Below are 20,171 nucleotides of genomic sequence, written 5' to 3' on the forward strand. Positions count from 1 at the left end.
TCTTATTTTATTTTTTGTAAAGATGGGGTCCTACTATGTTGTCTAGTCTGGTCGTGAACTCCTGGTCTCAAGTGATCCTCCTACCTGGCCTCCCAAAGTGCTGGGATTACAGGCGTGAGTCAGCGCGCCTGGTCTATCACATGTTCTTTATATGTTCATCCATTGATGGACACTGGGTTATTTCCACCTTTTGGCTATTGTGAATGATGCTGTTATGAACATTCATGTATAGGATTTCATTTAAACTTCTGTTTCCAGTATGAATATGTATCTGGGAATATAATTACTAAGTCATATGGTAATTCTGTTTAACTTTTTGAGGAACTGCCAAACTATTTTCCTCAGTGGCTGGACCATTTTATATTTCCAACAATAGTATGTGTAGGTTGCAATTTCTCCACATTTTGGCCAACGCTTGTCATTTTCCCTTAAAAAATTTTTTTCATTATAGCCTTCCTACAGGGTGTGACATGATACCTTATTATGGTTTGGATTTGCATTTACCTAAAGACCAGTGATGTTGAGGTTCTTTTGAGGTGCTTGTTGACCATTTGTACATCTTATTTAGAGAATTTTCTATTCAATTCCTTAGCTGATTTTTTAATTGAGTTGGGTTTTTTGTTGTTGATGCTGAGGTGTAAGAATTACTTATATATTCTAGATATTAAACCCTTATCTGGAACATAATTTACAAATACTTTATCTCATTCTGTGGGTCATCTTTTCATTTTCATTTTCTTGATACTGTCCTTTAATGTACAAAGATTTTTAACATTTTGCTGATGTCCAATTTATTTATTTTTGTTACCCATGTTTTTGGTTTCATATCCAGAAATCATTTCCAAATTCAATGTCACTATATTTCTTCTAAGAGTTTTACAGTTTTAGGTCATTGACCAATTTTTAGTTAATTTTTGCATATGATGTCAGATGAGTCAAGCTTCATTCTTTTGTATGTGCACGTCCAGTCATCCCAGCACCATCTGTTAAAGAGATTACTCTTTCCCCATTGGATGTTCTTGGCGTGCTTGTTGAAAATCAATTGACCATATATGTGAGGGTTTATGTCTAGACTCTCTATTCTAGTCCATTGGCTTATATGTCTCTTTTTATGCCAATACCACACTGTTTTGATTACTGTAGATTTGCGGTTTTTAAATCAGGAAGTGTAAGTCCCCTAAATTTGTTCTCCTTTTTTCTAAATTATTTGGCAATTTAGAACCCCTTCAATTTTATACGAATTTGAAAATTGGCTTTTGCATTTCTGGAAAGAAAGTCTTTGGAATCTAAATAGAGATTCCATTGAATCTATAGATTGCTTTGGATAGTATGGGCATCTTAATAATGATGTCTTACTATCCATCAGAAGAGATATATTTTCATTTATTTAGGTGTTTAATTTCTTTCAGCAATGTTTTTCAGTTTTTACTGTATAAATCTTTTGCCTCTTTAGTTAAATTTTCTTCATTTACTTTTTCAGATTGTTCATTGCTGGCAAAAAGAAATAATACAACTGATTTTTGCATGTTGCTCTTGTGCCCTCCAACTTTGCTGAATTTGTTTAATAAGTTTAGTAGTTCTTTGCTGTGTGTGTTTTTGAGGTTTTCTATATATGGGATCATGTCATCTGCAAATAGGGATAGTTTTACTTCCGTCTTCTACTTTGGAAGAATTTTACTTCTTTACTTTGCCTAATTGCCCTGGCTAGAACTTTAGTATAATGCTGAAAGTAGTGGTGAAACCAAGAATATATTTCTTGTTCCTGATCTTAGGAGAAAAGTTTTCAATCTTTCACCTTCGAGTACCATCAGTAAGCTGTGGGGATTCCCTAAGTGCCTTTTAGCATTTTGAGGATGTTCCCTTCTATTTCTATTTTCCTGAGTGTTTTTAATCATGAAAGGATGATGAACTCAAAAAATACTTTTTCTATATCCATTGAGATTATTATGTGTTTTCCCCTTTATTCTATTAATATGGTATGTTATATTACTGTATTTCTTATCTTAAACCATGTTGCCTATTGAGTATAAATCCATTCTGGGTGTAACTCCCACTTATTCATGGCATATAATCCCATTAACATTTTATTGAATTTAGCTTGCTAGTAATTTGTTGAGGATTTTTGCATACATCATGATAATGGATATTGGTTTATAGTTTTTTTTTTCCTTGAAGTGTCTTTGTCTGCTTGTGACACGAGGATAATACTGGCCTCCTAAAATGAGTTAGGATGTATTCCCTCTTATTCTATATTCTGGAAGAGTTTGAAAAGGATTGGTTTAAATTATTCTTTAAATGTTAGGTAAAATTCACTAGTGAAGCCATCTAAGCTCCTTTTGTTGGAAGGCTTTTGATTATTGATTCAATCTCCTTAGGTCTTTTCAGAGTTTCTGTTTCTTCTTGAGTCAGTTTGGTAGTTTGTATGTTCCTAGGGGTTTGTCTGCTTCATGTAGATTATTGAACTTGTTGGACTACAATTGCTCATAATATTCTCTTATAATTATTTGTGTTGCTGAAGGTTGGTGATAAAGTCCCCAGTTCAATTCCATTTTTTTGCTATTTAAGTACTCTCTCTCTCTTTTTTCTTAGTCTAGTTAGAGGTTTATCAATTTTTTTTTTTTGCATTTGCAAAAAATCAACTTTTGTTTTTGCTGATTTTCTCTTTTCTATTTATATTAACTCCACTCTAATCTTTATTATTCTTTCCTTCTACTGGCTTTGAATTTACTTTTCTCTTCTTTTTTAGTTCCTCAAGGGTAAGTGAAGTTATTGATTTGAGATCTTTCTTCTTTGCAATGTAGGCATTTACAGCCATAAATTTCTCTCCCAGGACTATTTTCACTGTATCACATAAGCTTTAGTATATTGTGCTTTTATTTTGATTGATCTTAAGGTATTTTGTAATTTCCCTTGTGATTTCATCTTTGACGCATTGGTTGAGAGTGTTTTTGAACTCCACATACATGCATATGTTCTTGTTTTATTGCTCTTTCCTTTATCATGCTTCACAGATATTGCATTTTTTTTCTTTTTTACAAGTTGAAGGTTTGCAGCAGCTCTCTATTGAGCAAGTCTACAAGCACCATTTTTCCAATATCATGTGCTTACTTCCTGTCTGTGTTAAACTTTGATAATTCTTGCAATATTTCAAACTTTTTCATCATTATCATAATATATGTAATCAGTGGTCTCTGATGTTACTATCATAATTGTTTTGGGGTGCCATAAACCATGCCCTTATAAAATGACAAACCTGATTAATAAATGAGTGCACTCTGACTGCTCCACCAACCAGCCATTCCCCATCTCTCTTCCTCTCCTTGGCCGCCCTATTTCTTGAGACACAATAATATTGCAATTAGGCCAATTAATACCACTGCAAATGACCTCTATGTATTCAAATGAAAGGAAGAGTCATATGTTTCTCAATTTAAATCAAAAGCTAGAAATAATAAAGCTTAGTGAAGAAGGCATGTCAAAAACTGAAAACAAGTCAAAAGCTAGGCCTCTTGTGCCAGTTAGCCAAGTTGTGAATGTAAAGGAAAAGCTATTGAAGGATATTAAAAGTGCCACTCCAGTGAACACATAAATGGAAAGAAAGCAAAACAGCCTTACTGTTGATATGAAGAAAGTTTTAGTGATCTAGGTAGAAGATCAAATCAGCCACAATATTCCCTTAAGCCAAAGCTTAACCCAGAGCAAGGCCCTAATGAGTCAATTCAATGAAGGCTGAGAGAGGTAAGGATGCTGCAGAAGAAAAGTTCAGAGCTGGCAGAGGTTAATTCACGAGGGTTAAGGGAAGAATCCATCTCCATAACCCAAAAGTACAAGGTGACCAGGAAGTGCTAAGGGAGAAGCAGTAGCAAGTTACACAGAAGATCTAGCTAAAATCATTGATGAAAGTGGTTACACTAAATCAGGGGTTTTCAGTGTAGAAAAAATAGCCTTCTATTGAAAGAAGATGGAATCTAGGACTTTCACAGCTAGAGAGGAGAAATCAATGCCTGGCTTCAAAGCTTCAAAGGACAGGCTGAATAGCTCATTAGGATCTAATGGTAGCTGGCAACTTCAAGTCAAAACCATTGTTCATTTGCCATTTCCAAAATCCTAGGACCCTTAAGAATTATGCCAAATCGACTTTGTTTGTGTTCTAGAAATGAAACAGCAAGCATGAATGATAGCACATCTGTTTATAGCATGGTTTACTGAACATTTTACTCTCACTGTTGAGAACTACTTCTCAGAAAAATAAAATTATTTTAAAATATTGCTGCTCATTGACAATACACCTGGTCACCCAAGAACTCTGACAAGATATGTAAGGAGATTAACACTGTTTTCATGCCTGCTAATATACATCCAATCTGAAGTCCATCGATGAAGGAGTAATTTCCACTTTCAAGTTTTATTATTTAAGAAGTATGTTTTGTAAGGCAAAGCTGCCATGAACTGTGATTCATCTGATGGATCTGGGCAAAGTAAATTGAAAACCTTCTGGAAGGATTTACCATCCTAGATGCCATTAAGAACATTCATGGAAAGAGGTCAAAATATTAACACTAACAGGAGTTTGAAAGAAGTTTATTACAACCCTAATGAATGACTTTGAGGGGTTCAGGACTTCAGTGGAAGAAGTAGTTGCAGATGTGGTATAAATAACAAGGGAGCTAGAATGAGAAGTAGAGCCTAAAGATGTCACTGAATTGTTGAAAAGCGGATGAGAATCTGCTTCTCATTAATGAGCAAAGAAAGTGGTTTCCTAAGATGGAATTTATTCTTGATGAAGATTCTGTGAACACTATTGAAACAGCAACAAGGGATTTAGAACATTTCATAAACTCCGTTAATAAAGCACTAGTAGGGTTTGAGAGGACTGGTTCCAATTTTGAAAGAAGTCCTACTGTGGGTAAACTGCTATTAAACATCATCATATGCTACAGAGAAATCTTTCATGAAGGGATGAGTCGATTGATGCAGTAAACTTCATTGTTTTTTATTTTAAGAAATTGCCACAGCCACCCCAGCCTTTAGCAACCGCCAACTTGATCAGTCAGCAGCCACCAACGTCAAGGCAACACCCTCCACAGGCAGAGATTATGACTTGCTGAGGGCTCAGGTGATCATTAACATTTTTAGTAACAAAGTACTTTTAAATTAAAACAGGTACTTTTAAAAGACATAATGCTACTGTACACATAGTGCTCTACAGTATAATACAAACATGACTTTTATATGAACTGGGAGACCAAAAAACTTGTCTGACTCACTTTATTTTGGTGGTCTGGAGCAGAGTCCCCAATACCTCTGAGGTACTTGGGAATTTTCCAGTTTTATTTCTAGCAGTGATCTGGCTCATTCCATTGTTTTTGGAGAGAAATTATGTATAATCCCAATATTAAAAAATTTATTGTGACTGATTTTAAAAGTCGTCTATCCTGGGGAATGTTCCATGTGCATTTGAAAGGAAAGTGCAGTTTGCTGTTGCATGGAGTGTTGTATATATGAGGCTGAGATAGTTATAGTGTTGTTCCATGTTCTCTATTTTCTCATAGATCTTCTGTCTATATGTTCTGTTTACCATTGAAAGTGAGATACTGAGGTCACCAAGTATTATTGTGAAACTGTCTACTTCTCCCTCGATTCTGCCAGTGTCTTTTTAGACTCTTTTCTGTGTTACATATGTGTTTACAATTGTTATATCTTCTTGATGAAAGGACCCTTTACCAATATTAGTGTTCTTCTCTATCACTTTTAACAGTTATTTTACTTAAACCCTGTATTACATATTAGCATAGCCATCCCAGCTGTCATTTAGTTCATGTTTGTATGAAATATCTTTTTTCTACCCTTTCACTTTCAACCTATTTGTTTATTTGCATCTAATGTGAATTTCTTGTAGATAACATATAATTAAACTATGGTTTTTAAAATCCATTCTGCTAATATTTGCCTGATTGTAATGCTTAATTTATTTACTTTCATAGTAATTACAGATAAGAAAGCATTTTACTTCTGCCATTTTATGATTTGTTTTCTACGGCTTATACCTTTTTATTACTAATTTTCTCCATTACTGCTTTTTCTGTGTTTAATTTCTTTTTTGTAGTATGCCATTCTTATTCAATTTTGCATATAATTTTTAGATATTTTCTTCATGGTTTCTCTAGTATTTTAATTTACGTTAGTAAGTTATAACAATATAATTTGAATTTATAGCAACTTAGTTTCAATGGCATATAAAAAGTCTACTCCTATAAAGCTCCATTTCCATTTATGTTGTTATTGTTACACATTACATCCTTATATATTGTGTGCCCATAAACACAGATTTGTAATTATTATTTCATGCACTATTTTTAAATCCCAGAGGAAATTTTAAAATGCAGTCACAAAACAAAAATACAATAATACCGACTTTTACATTTGCCTATGTAGTTCCTTTCTGGAGGTTTTTCATTTTCTGATATGCCTTTGGGTTACTGTCTAGTGTCCTTTCATTTCAGCCTAAAGGGTTTCCTGTAGAATTTCTTGTAGTGAAGATATATTAGCAATTAATTCCCTCAGACTTTATTTATCTGGAAAAGTCTGAATTTTTCCATATTTGAAGCAAAGGTTTGCTGGATATGGAATTCTTCATTGATATTCTGTTTTCCTTGACTTCAAAAATATCACCCCATTTGTGTCCGGCCTCCATGGCTTCTGATGAGAAATTGGCTCTTTTCCTTGTTAGGGATCACTTGTACATGAGGAGTCACTTCTCTCCTGCTGCTTTCAAGATTGTCTCTTTATTTTTGGCTTCTGGTAATTTGATTGTGATGTATCTTGTCAAGGATCTCTGTGGTTTTTATTCTTGAATTTCATCGAGTTTCCTGAATGTGTAGTTTTATTCTTTTCGTAAGATTTGGGAAACGTGTAGTTTTCTTTCTTTCATAAGATTTAGCAGCCATTACATCTGTAAATATTCTTTCTGCTCCTTTCTCTCTCTCCTTTAATTGTGGAAGGTGAGTATATTGGCATGCTTGATTGTGTTCCACAGACCTCTTAGTCTTCCTTCATTTTTCTTTATTCTTTCTCCTTTCTGTACCTCAGGCTGCGTAAGTTTCAATTAGCCTGTCTTCAAGTTCTCTGATTCTTTATTTCTTCTGCTTATATTTTCCACTGAGACCCTTTAGTGAATATTTATGTTAGTTATTGTACTTTTCTGGCCCAGAATTTCTGTTTAGTTCTTGTTTGTAACTTGTTTCTCCTCATTAATTTTTGCTATTTGCTCATAAATAATCCTTCTGTTCTGCTTTAGCTCTTTGAGCCTATGTAAGACAGTTGATTTGTCTTTGTCTAGTGAATCCAACATCTGCGCTTCTTCATGTAAAATTTCTGTAAATTACTTCTGTGAAAGGGCCATATTTTCTTGTTCCTTTGCATGTTTCATAATTTTTACAGAAAATTGACTATTCTGAATATTATAAAGTAATAACTCTGGAAATCTTTTGCTTCATCTCTTCAGGGTTTGTTTTTACTGCTGGCTGTGGGGTGTAGCTGTTTGTTTGTTGGGTAACTTTTTAATTGTGGTAAAATATACACAACATAAAATTTATTATTTTGATTATTTTATGTTTACAATTCAGTGACATTAAGTACCTTCCTAATACTGTGTAATTATCACTATTATTTTCAAACTCTTTCATAATCTCAGAGAAAGTATGTATCCAGTTAACAAAAACTCCCCAATTCTCTCTCCAAACAGCCCCTAGTAACCTCTCTTCTACTTTCTATCTCTATGAATTTACATATTCTAGACTCCTCATATAAGTGGAATCATACATAGCATTGTATTTTCAAGGTTCATCCATGTCATAGTATGTATGAGAACCTCATTCCTTTTCATGATTGAATAATATTCCATTATACGTATATACCAGATTTCGTATATTCATTTATTCACCAATAGGCTTTTATTGCTTCCACCTTTTATGTATTGTAAATAATGCTGCAATATGGTGTGCACTATCTGTTCAAGTACAGTTTTTAATTCTTTTATGTATTTACCTAGGAGTGGAATTGCTGGATGATATAATTCCATGATTAACTTATATGTGTTGTACAATATCTGTTCAAGTCCAGTTTTCAATTTTTCATGTATTTACACAGAACTGGAATTGCTGGATTATATAATAATTTCATGTTTAACTTCTGGAGGAACGAACAGATTGTTTTTCATAGCACTGTACCATATTATATTTCCACCAGTAATGCATAAATCTTCCCATCTCTCTACATGCTGGTTAACATTTATTATTTCCCATTAAAAAAAAGTCATCATTATGAGTATGATGTGGTATCTCATGTGGTTTGGATTTACATCATCTTGATCACTAATGATACTGAGCATCATTTCATGTGCTTATTGATCATGGATTGGTCTTCTAATCCATGAATATAGGATTTCTTTCCATTCATTTAACTCTTCTTTAATTTCTATGAGCAGTGGTTTTGTTTTGTTTTGCTTTGGTTTGGATTTTGAGAGAGTCTTTCTCTGTCACCCAGGATGGAGTGCAGTGGCGTGATCTTGGCTCACTGCAACCTCTGCCTTCCTTCCAGGTTCAAGTGATTCTCCTGCTTCAGCCTCCGAGTAGCTAGGACTACAGACACACGCCACTATGCCCAGCTAATTTTTGTACGTTTAGTAGAGTGGAGTTTTGCGATGTTGGCCAGGCTGGTCTTGAACTCCTCACCTCAGGTGATCCGCCTTCCTCGGACTTCGAAAGTGCTGGGATTACAGTCATGAGCCACCGTGCCTGGCCAATCAATAGTGTTTTCAGTGTCTTTAACACACACGTGTGTGTGTGTGTTTTGCGACAGAGTCTCACTCTGTAGCCCAGGCTGGAGTGCAGTCGCCCAGTCTCGGCTCACTGCAAGCCCCGCCTCCCGTGTTTACGCCATTTTCCTGCCTCAGCCTCCCGAGTAGCTGGGACTACAGGTGCCCGCCACCATACCCTGCTACTTTTTTCGTATTTTTAGTAGAGATGGGGTTTCACCGTGTTAGCCAAGATGGTCTTGATCTCCTGACCTCGTGATCTGCCCATCTTGGCCTCCCAAAGTGCTGGGATTACAGGTATGAGCCACTGCTCCTGGCCCGCACAAGTGTTTTTAATGTTTTTAACTGCCTCCTTGGTTAAATTTACCTCCAGGTATTTTAATCTTTTTGATGTTTATTGTAAGTGAAATGGTTTTCTTAATTTCCTTTTAAAATTGTTAATTGCTAGTGTATAGAAATACAACAGATTTTTGAATATTGATTCTGTACCCTGTAACTTTGCTGAGTTCATTTAACTCTAATAGTTTTTTTTTGTTTTACTTTGTGTCATCTGTAAAGATAGATATTTTACTTCTTCCTTTCTGACACCAATGCCCCCAACCCATTTTCATTCACTCACCATTGAATTTGCTCACCATTAGCTGTGAGATATACACGTGATGTTGACAAAATTCCTTTTGATTCCTAGTTTACCGTTTTTATCATGAGATAAAACAGTATCCAATATTTTGTACCTGATATTATTGTACAATTTTGTCCAATTTTTTTTGTACCTGATATTATTGTGTTTTTCTTCCTTAACATGTTATGTTACACTAATTGACTTTATCTTGAACAGTTCTTGCATTCTGAGACTAAATACTCCTTGACCATTATATATAATCCTTTTAATATGCTGCTGAATTCAGTTTGCTAGTTCTTTATTGATAATGTCTATATTCATAAGAACTATTGGCCTGTTGTTTTTTAGAGACTAGTTCTCACTCTGTTACCCAGGCTGGAGTGCATTGGTATGATCATAGCTCACAGAAACCTCAAACTCCTGGGTTCAAGTGCCCCTTCCACCTCAGCCTCCCAAGTAGCTGGAACTATAGGTGTGTACCACCATTCTCAGGTAAGTTTTTATTTTTTTTGTAGAGACAGGGCCTTGCTCTGTTGCCCAGTCTGGTCTTGAACTCCTTGGGCTCAAGCAGTCCTTCTATTTCTGCCTTACAAAGTGCTGGGATTACAGGCATGAGCTACCATGCCCAGCCATTTTTGGTTTTTGGTGGTGTCTTTGCCCTTGATGTGAAGGTAATGCTTGCCTCATAGAATGAATTAGGAAGCGTTCTTTTCTATCTTTCGGGAAAATATGAGAGGAATGTTTCTCTCTCTCTCTCTCTTTTTTTTTTTTTTTTTTTTTTTTTTTTTTTGAGACAGAGTCTTGCTCTGTCGCCCAGGCTGAAGTGCAGTGGCCGGATCTCAGCTCACTGCAAGCTCCGCCTCCTGGGTTTACGCCATTCTCCTGCCTCAGCCTCCCGAGTAGCTGGGAATATAGGAGTGCACTGACACATCCGTCTAATTTTTGTATTTTTACTAGACAAGGGGTTTCACCATGTTGGCCAGGCTAATCTCAAACTCCTGAGCTCAGATAATCCACTTGCCCAGCTTCCCAAAGTGCTGCAATTACAGGCGTGAGCCACTGCACCCGGCCATCTCTTCTTTAAATGGTAGAATGCCTTAGTGAAACTATCTTGTTGTGGGCGTTTCTTTGTTTGGAGATTTTTGACTACTGATTCAATCTCCTTAATAGTTATAGGTCGGTTCAGATTTTCTTTTTCTTCTTAAGTTAGTTTGCTAGTTTGTGTGTTTCTAGTTTATCCATTTTATCTAGGTTATCCAACTTGTTATCATGCAGTTGTTCATAGTATTCTCTTTTAAGCCCTTTGTTTCTGTAAAATTGGTAGTAATGTCCCCATATTTATGTCTAATTTGAGTAATAGCAGTCTTCTCTCTGTTTTCTTAGTCAATCCAGCACAAAGTTTGTCTATTTTTACTGCTATCTTCAAAGAAAAGCTTTAAGTTTTATTAATTTTCTCTATTGTTTTTATACTGATATTTGATTTAGCTACACACTAATCTTTTTATTTCTTTCCTTCTGCTAACAATGAGTTTAGTTTGCTCTTCTTTTTCTATTTCCTTTTGAAACCATTAGATTGTTTGATATTTTTTTTCTTTTTTAATGTAGACATTTACACTGTGAATTTTTCTCTGAGCACTGCTTTCGCTGCATCCATAAAAAATAATTTGCTTTTATGTTTCTCAGGGTATTTTACAATTTCCCTTGTGACTTTTTCTCTGACCTATTGGTTGTTTAAAACTGTGTTATTTAATTTACATACATTTGCAAATCTTCCAGCCTTCCTTATGTTATTGATTTTTATCTCACTGCATTGTGTTCAGAGAAGATATTTAGTATTGTTTCAAAAATCTCTTAATATGCCTTGAGACTTATTATGTGGGCTTACCTATGGTCCATTCTGGGAAATGTTCCATGTACATTAGTGAAGAATGTGTATTCTACTGGTTTTGGTTGAGTGCTCAGTATGTTTGTTAGTTCTAATTGTTTTACAGTCTTGTTCAAGTTCTCTAATTTTTTATAGATATTCTTTCTAGTTCTGATTATTAACCTTCAACTATTAAATCTCCAACAATTATTGTAGCTTGCTATATTTGGGGCCTCTGTTGTTAAATGCATATAATGTTGTTAAATGTTTGTAATTATATTTTCTTGCTGGCTTGAGACTTTTATCAGAATATAACGTCCTTCTTTGTCTCTTGTAAACTTTTTTAACTTTAAGTATGTTTTGGCTGACTTACCTGTCTTTTGTTTACAGTTTGCAGAGAGTATCTTTTTCCATCTTTTCACTTTTAATCTCTTTGTGTTTTGTATCTTAACTGAGTCTGTTTTAGGCAACATAAATTGATCATGTGTTATTTATCCAATCTTCCAATTTCTGCCATTTGATTAGACAATTTAATCCATTTACAGTTAAGTAATTATTGATAAGAAAGGAGTTACTTCTTCCATTTAACTTCTTCTTTTCTGTATGTCTATTTATGTTTTTGTCCCTCAATTCATGAATTACTGCCTTTTTAACACTTAGTTTAACATTTGTAGTATATCATTTTGATTCCGTTAAAGATTTATCTTCTTAGTGGTAGCCTTAGTATTACAATTAACACCTTAAACTTATAACGACCTAATTTAAATGAACCAACTCAATTTCAATAGTATACAAATACCCTATTTCCATACATCTTTGTTCCTACTCATTTGTATTATTATTGCCACAGAATACATCTTGGTATATTTTGTGCCCATTAACATCAATTTATAATTTTTGTTTTATGCCTTTACCTTTTAAATCATGTAGAAAAAAAGGAGGGGTTTCAAACCAAAAGTATGTTAATATTGGCTTTTCTACTTATATATATGGTTACCTTTACCAGTGTTCTTCATTGTTTCTTACAGCTTACTACCTAGTGTCTTTTTATTTCAGCCTGAAGGGCTCCCTTTAACATTTCTTGTATGGTAGATCTTCTGGTAATAAACTCCCTCAGCTTTTTTTTTTTTTTTTTTTTTTTTTTTAATCTGGGAATATCTTAAGTTCTCCTTCATCCTTTGAGTGATAATTTTGCTTGATATAGAATTCTTGGTTGACAGTTTTGTCTTTTCTTTTAAGGCTTTGTTATGTCAGTGGCTTCTAGACTTCATGGTTTCTGATTAATAAACAGCTGTTAATTGTATTGAGGACATCTGGTATATAATGAGTCACTTCTTTCTGCTTTCAAAATTCTATCTTTATTTTTGGATTTTGACAATTTGACTATTATCTTTCTGGGTTTCGATTTCCTTGAATGTATCCTATTTGTATATTTTCACCTTCAATGGATTTGGGAAATTTTAAGCCATCGTTTCTTGAAAAAGTTTTTTTTTGCATCGTTTTCTCTTCTTCCCCTGGGACTTCTATGGTCCATATGTTATTACGCTTGATTGCTTCCCTCAAGCTCTTTAGGATACATTTACTTTTCTTCATTTTTTCCATTCCCCAGATTGGATAATTTTAATTTTTTTATCTTCAAATACTTTTTATCCTTTCTTCTGACTGTTCGTGTTGCTATGGAATGTCTCTAGTAAAATTCTGATTTCAGTTATTGTACTTTTCACTCCTAGAATTTCTATTTGGGTATTTTTTTATAATTTGTATCTCTTTATTGACAGAACCTTTTTGTTCATACATTGTTTTCTGATTTCCTTTGGTCTTTGTCCATGGCTTTTTTCCTTTTAGCTCTTTGAGCATATTTAAGACAGTTGGCTTGATATATTTAATTATTCCAACGTCTAACCTTCTTTACAAATAACTTCTGTCAAATTGTTTTTTCCTGTGGATGGGCTATAATTTCCTGTTTCTTGGTATGTTTTCTAATTTTTTGTTGAGGCTGCACTTCTGAGTATTAAAACATGGTAACTCTGGTAATTTGATTTTCCCACTCCTCACAGATTGCTGATTTTTGCTTGTTGAGGACTGGAACTACTCATTTGTGACTTTTCCAAACTATTTTTGCAAAGCATGTGTTTCTAATTGTGTGTGAAAGCTGACATTTGAGTTCCTTTATCTGTTTGGTCAGTTAACAAAGATTTTCCTGAATGTCTGGCTCAAAAAAAAAATTGTCTTGTCTCTTTAACTTTCCTGACAGATGTTCCTGGAGGAAGTTGCTGCTGCAAGAGTGCCAAAATCAAAGCAAGCATTTGTACTTGTCTCTAAAGGCACAACCAGACCAATACAAAAGCACAACCTCGTATTTTTGGAGGACAAGTTACCTGCTTCCCACTCTGGTTCCAGATAGCCACTCCAGAAACACATGCTCCTAACTCATACTTACAGTGGGGCTAAGGAATTTGGCAACATCTCTGGCTCATGCACACTGCTCACTTGAAAATCATCAGTTGCCTCTCCCTTCATCAAGCACTCCCCTAATCATGTTCCAGAAATCCAAAGCAGCTGACTCCAATTGCCCTTTCCAGCTCAATATCTGCTCCAGGTAAGGGATCTCTAATCAACTGAAGTACACTAGAACTAGGGTGACCAGTCTGTTTAGGACTTTCCCAGTTTTAAAACTTAAAGTCCTATGTCCCAGAAATCCCTCCATTACAAGCAAACCAGTAGAGTGGATCACCCCATCCCACCCCATCCAAGATTCATTACTTGATCCTCTTCTCTATCTATAATAACTCTTTTGGAATTCCATTAACTCACATGACTTTAAGTACCACTCATGCCAATAACTCCCAATGTGTATCTTAAAGTTAGAACTCAAACCTGAAATCTTCCTGGCATTTGAAAGGTCTATTGACTTCTCAAACTTGTCTTGTTCTACATGGAACTCCTGATCTCTCTCCAAACCTGTTGCCCCAGCAGCCTTCCCTATCTTTATTGATGATCCCATCTGTTGATGGCAACTCCACCCTTCCAGTCACTCAGGCAAACTATCTTAAGTCACAGTCTGTCATGAAATCCAATTGTCTGTATCTACATAATATCTCCAGAATCCTAACACTTATCACCATCTGAACTCCCATCACCCTGAAAAGCCAATCAACTTTTTTGAAAACCCTCGAATAGATTTCTGAATCTTTACCTCATTCTTTGCATATTCCCAATATAATACCTAGATTGATTGATTTTGTTTAAAAAAAAAAGTTTATTTTGGTAAGAACTCTTCACATGAGATTCTAATCTTTTAACAATTTATTTTTTTATTTTTATTTTTATTTTTTGAGACAGAGTCTCGCTCTGTCGCCCTGGCTGGAGTGCAGTGGTGCGACGTTGGTTCACTGCAAGCTCCGCCTCCCAGGTTCACGCCATTCTCCTGCCTCAGTCTCCCGAGTAGCTGGGACTACAAGCACCTGCACCACGCCTGGCTAATTTTTGTATTTTTAGTAAAGATGGGATTTCATCATGTTGGCCAGGATGGTCTCAATCTCCTGACCTCATGATCCAACTGCCTCAGCCTCCCAGCAAATTTTTAAGTGTACATTAGAGAGCTGGTAATTATAGGGACAATGTTTTGTATCAGACCTGTGTTTTTTTTTAGGATGTGGAGAAAAGGGAACCTTTGTACATTGTTGGTTGGAATGCTGCAGAAAACAGTATGGCAATTTCTCAAAAAATTAAACTATCATACTACCATAAGATCCAGTAATCCCACTTCTGGGTATTTATCCAAAAGAATTGAAATCAGGATCTCAAAGAGGTATTAGCACTCCCATATACATTGCAACACTATTCACAGCAGCCAGTATGTGGAAACAATTGAAATGTCCATCTGTGGATGAATGGATAAGAAAATATGGTATATACATAAAATGGAATATTATTCAGACTTAAAAAAGAAGGAAATCCTACCATATGTGACAACATTGTTGAACCTTCAGGGCATTATGCTAAGTAAAAGAAGCCAGTCACAGTAGGACAAATACTACAAAATACCACATAGATAAGGTATTGAAAATAGCCAAATTTATAGACTCACAGAATGGTGGTTGCCAGAGGCTGGTAGAGAGAGAGAAATGGAGAGTTGCTATTCAATGGGCTTAGAATAATCCTTTAAAAATATGCCAGTTCATGTCACTCACAGAGTAAGAGCCAAAGCTCTTACCAGGGCCTAAAATATGTGATCTAGACTTCATAGTTCCTTTTTGACCTTTGGGGTCCTCTCCATTACAAGGCCATCTTATTGCCCACCTTCTATGTTCTAATCTACCATTCTATGCACGCTAGAATGGAGCATGGAGATCACATCCTACCCCACCCTTCACCCCATCCCTAGAGCAAAGCAAGTGTGAGGTCACGAAGAAGGGTGACCCCATGATTAGGTGGCATGTTGATCCAACAAACAGACTGAATGGACTTGCATAGGTCACTGCCATTCCATGGTCAGCCCCAATGCATCTGCCACACAAACCCCAAAGAAGGACTTGACCTCATGCTTGTTTGCTCGCTGTTGTCGAAGGCAGTGACATGCTTGCTGTAGATGACAGCAGTGTACACAGGGACGCTTCCTAATTGGGTCTCACTTCTAAACTCTCTTTCAAGAAGCTATCACAATTAAACACCCTCAATCAAGTTATTTCAATCTGCAAGCTTACTCCTTACAGTCATCTGCCTTCTTGGCATTCTCATCCCTGTGCCACTCTGCATATCCTTCCTGGGGAGTGAACGCTCCACTCCATTCCCCTTTCTCCACCATGACTTTCCTGTGCTTTCTGGAACTCCCACTCAGGGATCAGCAAATTCCTCTAACCCTTTTCTGAACATTCCCTCTACCACTTTGCCTGAATTGAAACCTATGCCCTGGAGGCAGTGACCCCCTTCAGTCCTCTCAAGCAGAAGCCATTTCTACATTCAAACACTATTTATCAAGGTTGGGAGGGAGAATTTGTGCTTCTCTTTATTCTCCAATGCCACTTCCTGACCACAGCTCTCCATTCTATTTTTTTAGATTTATAAAATGTAATTTGTAAATGGAAAAGGGAAAAGAAGTGACCAAAAACTAAAATCGAGAATACATTTGCAAGTAAGTATCTTTTTCACCCCACAATTCAGCCCCTCAATCACCCTTCATGCTTTCGCTTGTTGATTCCTGAGCGGGAGTTCCAGAAAGCTGGAGAGAGGGATGGAGTGGAGTGTTCGCTCAGCTACCTGCACGTCTGTGTGCCTGTACGTGGCAGAGGCTCATGTGTACATACATGGCTCATAGTTACATCTTTACACAAATACATACACATGAGGACCAATACAAACATACCTGTGACAACGTAATGACACACACACCCGTGCATGCTCATATGCATGCTTGCTTTCACAAAATGGGAGCAGGCATTCATCTTTTCAGTTTATCAACAACCTTTTTGAAAAGTATAATATACATATAAGAAAAGTGCACAAATCAGCTTGAGAAATTATCTCAAGGTGAATACACACATTTAACACTGTCTCACCGCCTGTGATTTTCACTTAATACTCCATTGTGAGTATCTTCTCAACTATCATGGGTCCATTCTAGGATTGAAGGTACCATTTACTTAACTAGTCCATGATCTTTAGGCCTTTTCCATGGTTCTACTATTAGAAAAAAATGCTGCGATGATTATCCTTGTTCATGTCTCTGTGACCACATTTACGAGAATAACTGAAAGTGGAAATTCTGGGTTTCCTTGCTGTCTTTTATCTTTTTGAGACAGGATCTCTCTCTGTCACCCGGGCTGCTGCAGCCTCAATCCCCTGGGCTCAAGTGGTCCTCCTGCCTCAGCCTCCCAAGTAGCCAAGACTTCAGGTGTGCACCACTACACCAGCTAATTTTTTGATATTTTGTAGAGATGAGGTCTCACTATGTCACCCAGGCTGGTCTTGAACATCTGGGCTCAAGAAATCCTCCTGCCTCAGCCTCCCGAAGTGCTGGGATTACAGGCATGAGCCACTGTGCCTGGACTCCTTGTTGTCTTATGGTAACACCTCCACAATTTCCCTTCACAGTTTCTCATTGGATATTAGGGGACTTGCAGCCTATAGCTATAAGGCCACCACCCAGCCTTTGCTATTTCAGGGCTCCATCATACACGTAGATGTTAATGAGTTCAGCTCTCTGCTCGCCTCTCCCACCACCATCCTAGCCTATAGATGAGCTGCCACTGAACTTTCTAGCGATGCTGTTGCCCGTCACCAAGCCCATGGCCTTAATGGATGGGGTGTCCTCGAGGCCATCCGGTGGAACATCATCCTCCGGGCGTTCTTCTGGCTTTACGTGATGCGTTCCAGCATGCCCACTGCCTCGGCCTCTTTGTGTTTTCTTACACCTTCTGGCAGGATGCCCCAGACATTTCCATTTCACTTGGTGTTGGTGATCACTTTCTCTGGGCTTCAGAGAACCCCCTTAGAGGCAAGTTTACCCATCTCTTAAGATTAGTGTTGCCAGTTCTAGCAAATAAAAGTACAGGACGCCCAGTTCGATTAAAATTTTGGATAAGCAACAGATACTTTTTACATCAATGTGTCCCCCAATGCCACATGAAACATTTTAATTGTAGCTGGCAACCCTCCCTGAGATTCTTGCCAGGGTGTTAAATCGTGTATTCCAAGAAAGTGGAATTTCTAAGAACCAATGTATTTTTGCTTATCCAGTTATATGTTCTGTGTCCCCTGATCAAGCACTCTCAAAATCCAATACCAGGGGTGCCCTCTGGCCCCTGTCAGGGCATGTAGGTGATGTTTGCAGCTCCTTCCATGCACATTGGCTTTCTTGCCTTATTAGAGCCAGTTGCATCCCCAGCTAGGTTCTGCTGAGATTTAACCCCTACCCTTATCGGCTTGGCAGCCAGGAGAGGAGGTGGAAGCCGCCTCCACGGCTTTGCAGAGACGCCTCTGCAGCACATTCAAGCCTGCGGGGGCCCCAGTTCTTCCCACCCTCTTCCTGGGGAGGGCGGGCAATCTTAGCAGGTTCTGACAGTGCAGGCAGCTCTACAGAACCCACACTGTCTGGACTTTATGTCTACATATTCCCATCCCAAGCTGCAGGATCCCAGGATTTCCCAGCCAAGGCCCCAGTCAGCGGTCTGCTTCTAAGTGTTTAACAAGCAGCTCTTCAAAAAGAGGGATGAAGAGAACCTCTGAATCATACAGTATTTGCTGATTGCTGTGGTGCAAATATCACACCACAGCTGACTTCAAGCTATCAATTATAATGTCATTGAAAGAGGAGTTCTGAAGAGGCACTAATGATTAATTGGCTCTCGGGAGCTAAAAAAGAGCTGGGTCCAGTGTACGACTGGCGCTGCCCTCAGCAGAACAGAATGGCTGAGCACAGAAGCATCTCTGGAGCTCTGTGACTCTAAATCAAGGCCTGCATCTGTTGCACAGCTGTGTCCACTCTTGTGCTGCAGGAGATAAGGGCATCTCTGCTAGCTACAAAAGAGAGCTCTGCCTCTCACGCTTAGCTTGCTAATGGCTCTTGGTCTCTCACTGTCCCTCCACAGGGCAGCAATACAGCTCAGCAGTAGCCAGCCAATTCTGCCATCTTCATGGGCCCCCATGCCTTTCAAATGCCCAAAAAATTTCACCTGCAAAGTGTTCTCCATTCTGGAACTTTTCCGGGGTATGACCAGGAAAATCCTTAGCAATTGGGCCCCTCTTTGGGCCAGAGGCAAACTCTGTCTCACGTAACACCCGGAATGGTATTCTTTGCTTACAGAGAGGTAAATGAGGCCGTTCTCAAATCCTATGTGATCTATTTTCTTTTAAACAATTTTTTTTTACTTGACATTTCCAACGTCTCAGCAGAATCATTGTGGTCTGTTTTTTTGGACAGCTCCTTGTACCATTTGTGTTAGTTCTAGGCCTCTAAGAAGTAGGCAGCAAGATGGGATTAGATGCACAGAATGTTTATGGAGGGAAATGCCTTTGACTCATGAATGAGAGAGAGCAGGGAAAGATGGTGTGGTGAGCGGTCAGACGCCATAAGAGAGAAGGAGGAGGAAGGCATTGCAAAAGGCAGTCACAGACTGCAGGGCATTTCTAAGAAAGCTCCACCCAGAGGAACTGCACATTTGACAGGAATGGGCGTGCACCAGATGCCCAGGCATAACCAGTTATTGACTGGGGAGCAGCCAGCCATGCAGGTGTGGATCCAGAGGCCTAAGTGAACCTCACTCTATGCAGCCAGCAGATTGGAGCTGTGCGTTGTGTGGTCGCCACATCTGTGTTTTCTATAAACTGGACATTATATCTAAAGGTTTAACAGACCCAACGTAAGAATCGGGAGCTGGAATAGTTGATTGGCAATGATGCAGACTTCACCTTGCGTTATTTCAAAAGGCTCATGACATCTGGTCTACCTGCCATTAGTGATGTGCACGCTGAGCCCTGGGTTAGGGGGACAGCAGTCTTGTCATCCTAGATCACAGTCATCCTCACCAGTGACCTCCCCATTCCCTGCCATCTCCACTATCCATGGCCACTGTCTTTATGGAGAACTCATCATCTCTGAAACTGTGCCATCTCAGCCCTCCCTCAGAACAATACTCCTAGCTCGTATCTCCACTCACCAAGAACATTTCACAAGTGCCTAGTTTGCTCCAGTGTCAGTAAAGCTACTGTTGTCAATCTCATCAAGAAATAAGTTGAGTGGGAAATGGCTTGTGTTTCTTTTGCATTTATCACCTTCCAGGTTCTGTTCTTGACATTGCAAATGGTATTTAATTTTCACAAAGTCCTCTGAGACAAGTACAATCATCCCTATCTTACAGACAGTAGGTGCC

The sequence above is a fragment of the Piliocolobus tephrosceles genome, chromosome 18 (assembly GCF_002776525.5).
Source record: "Piliocolobus tephrosceles isolate RC106 chromosome 18, ASM277652v3, whole genome shotgun sequence".
In the NCBI taxonomy this organism is placed as follows: domain Eukaryota; kingdom Metazoa; phylum Chordata; class Mammalia; order Primates; family Cercopithecidae; genus Piliocolobus; species Piliocolobus tephrosceles.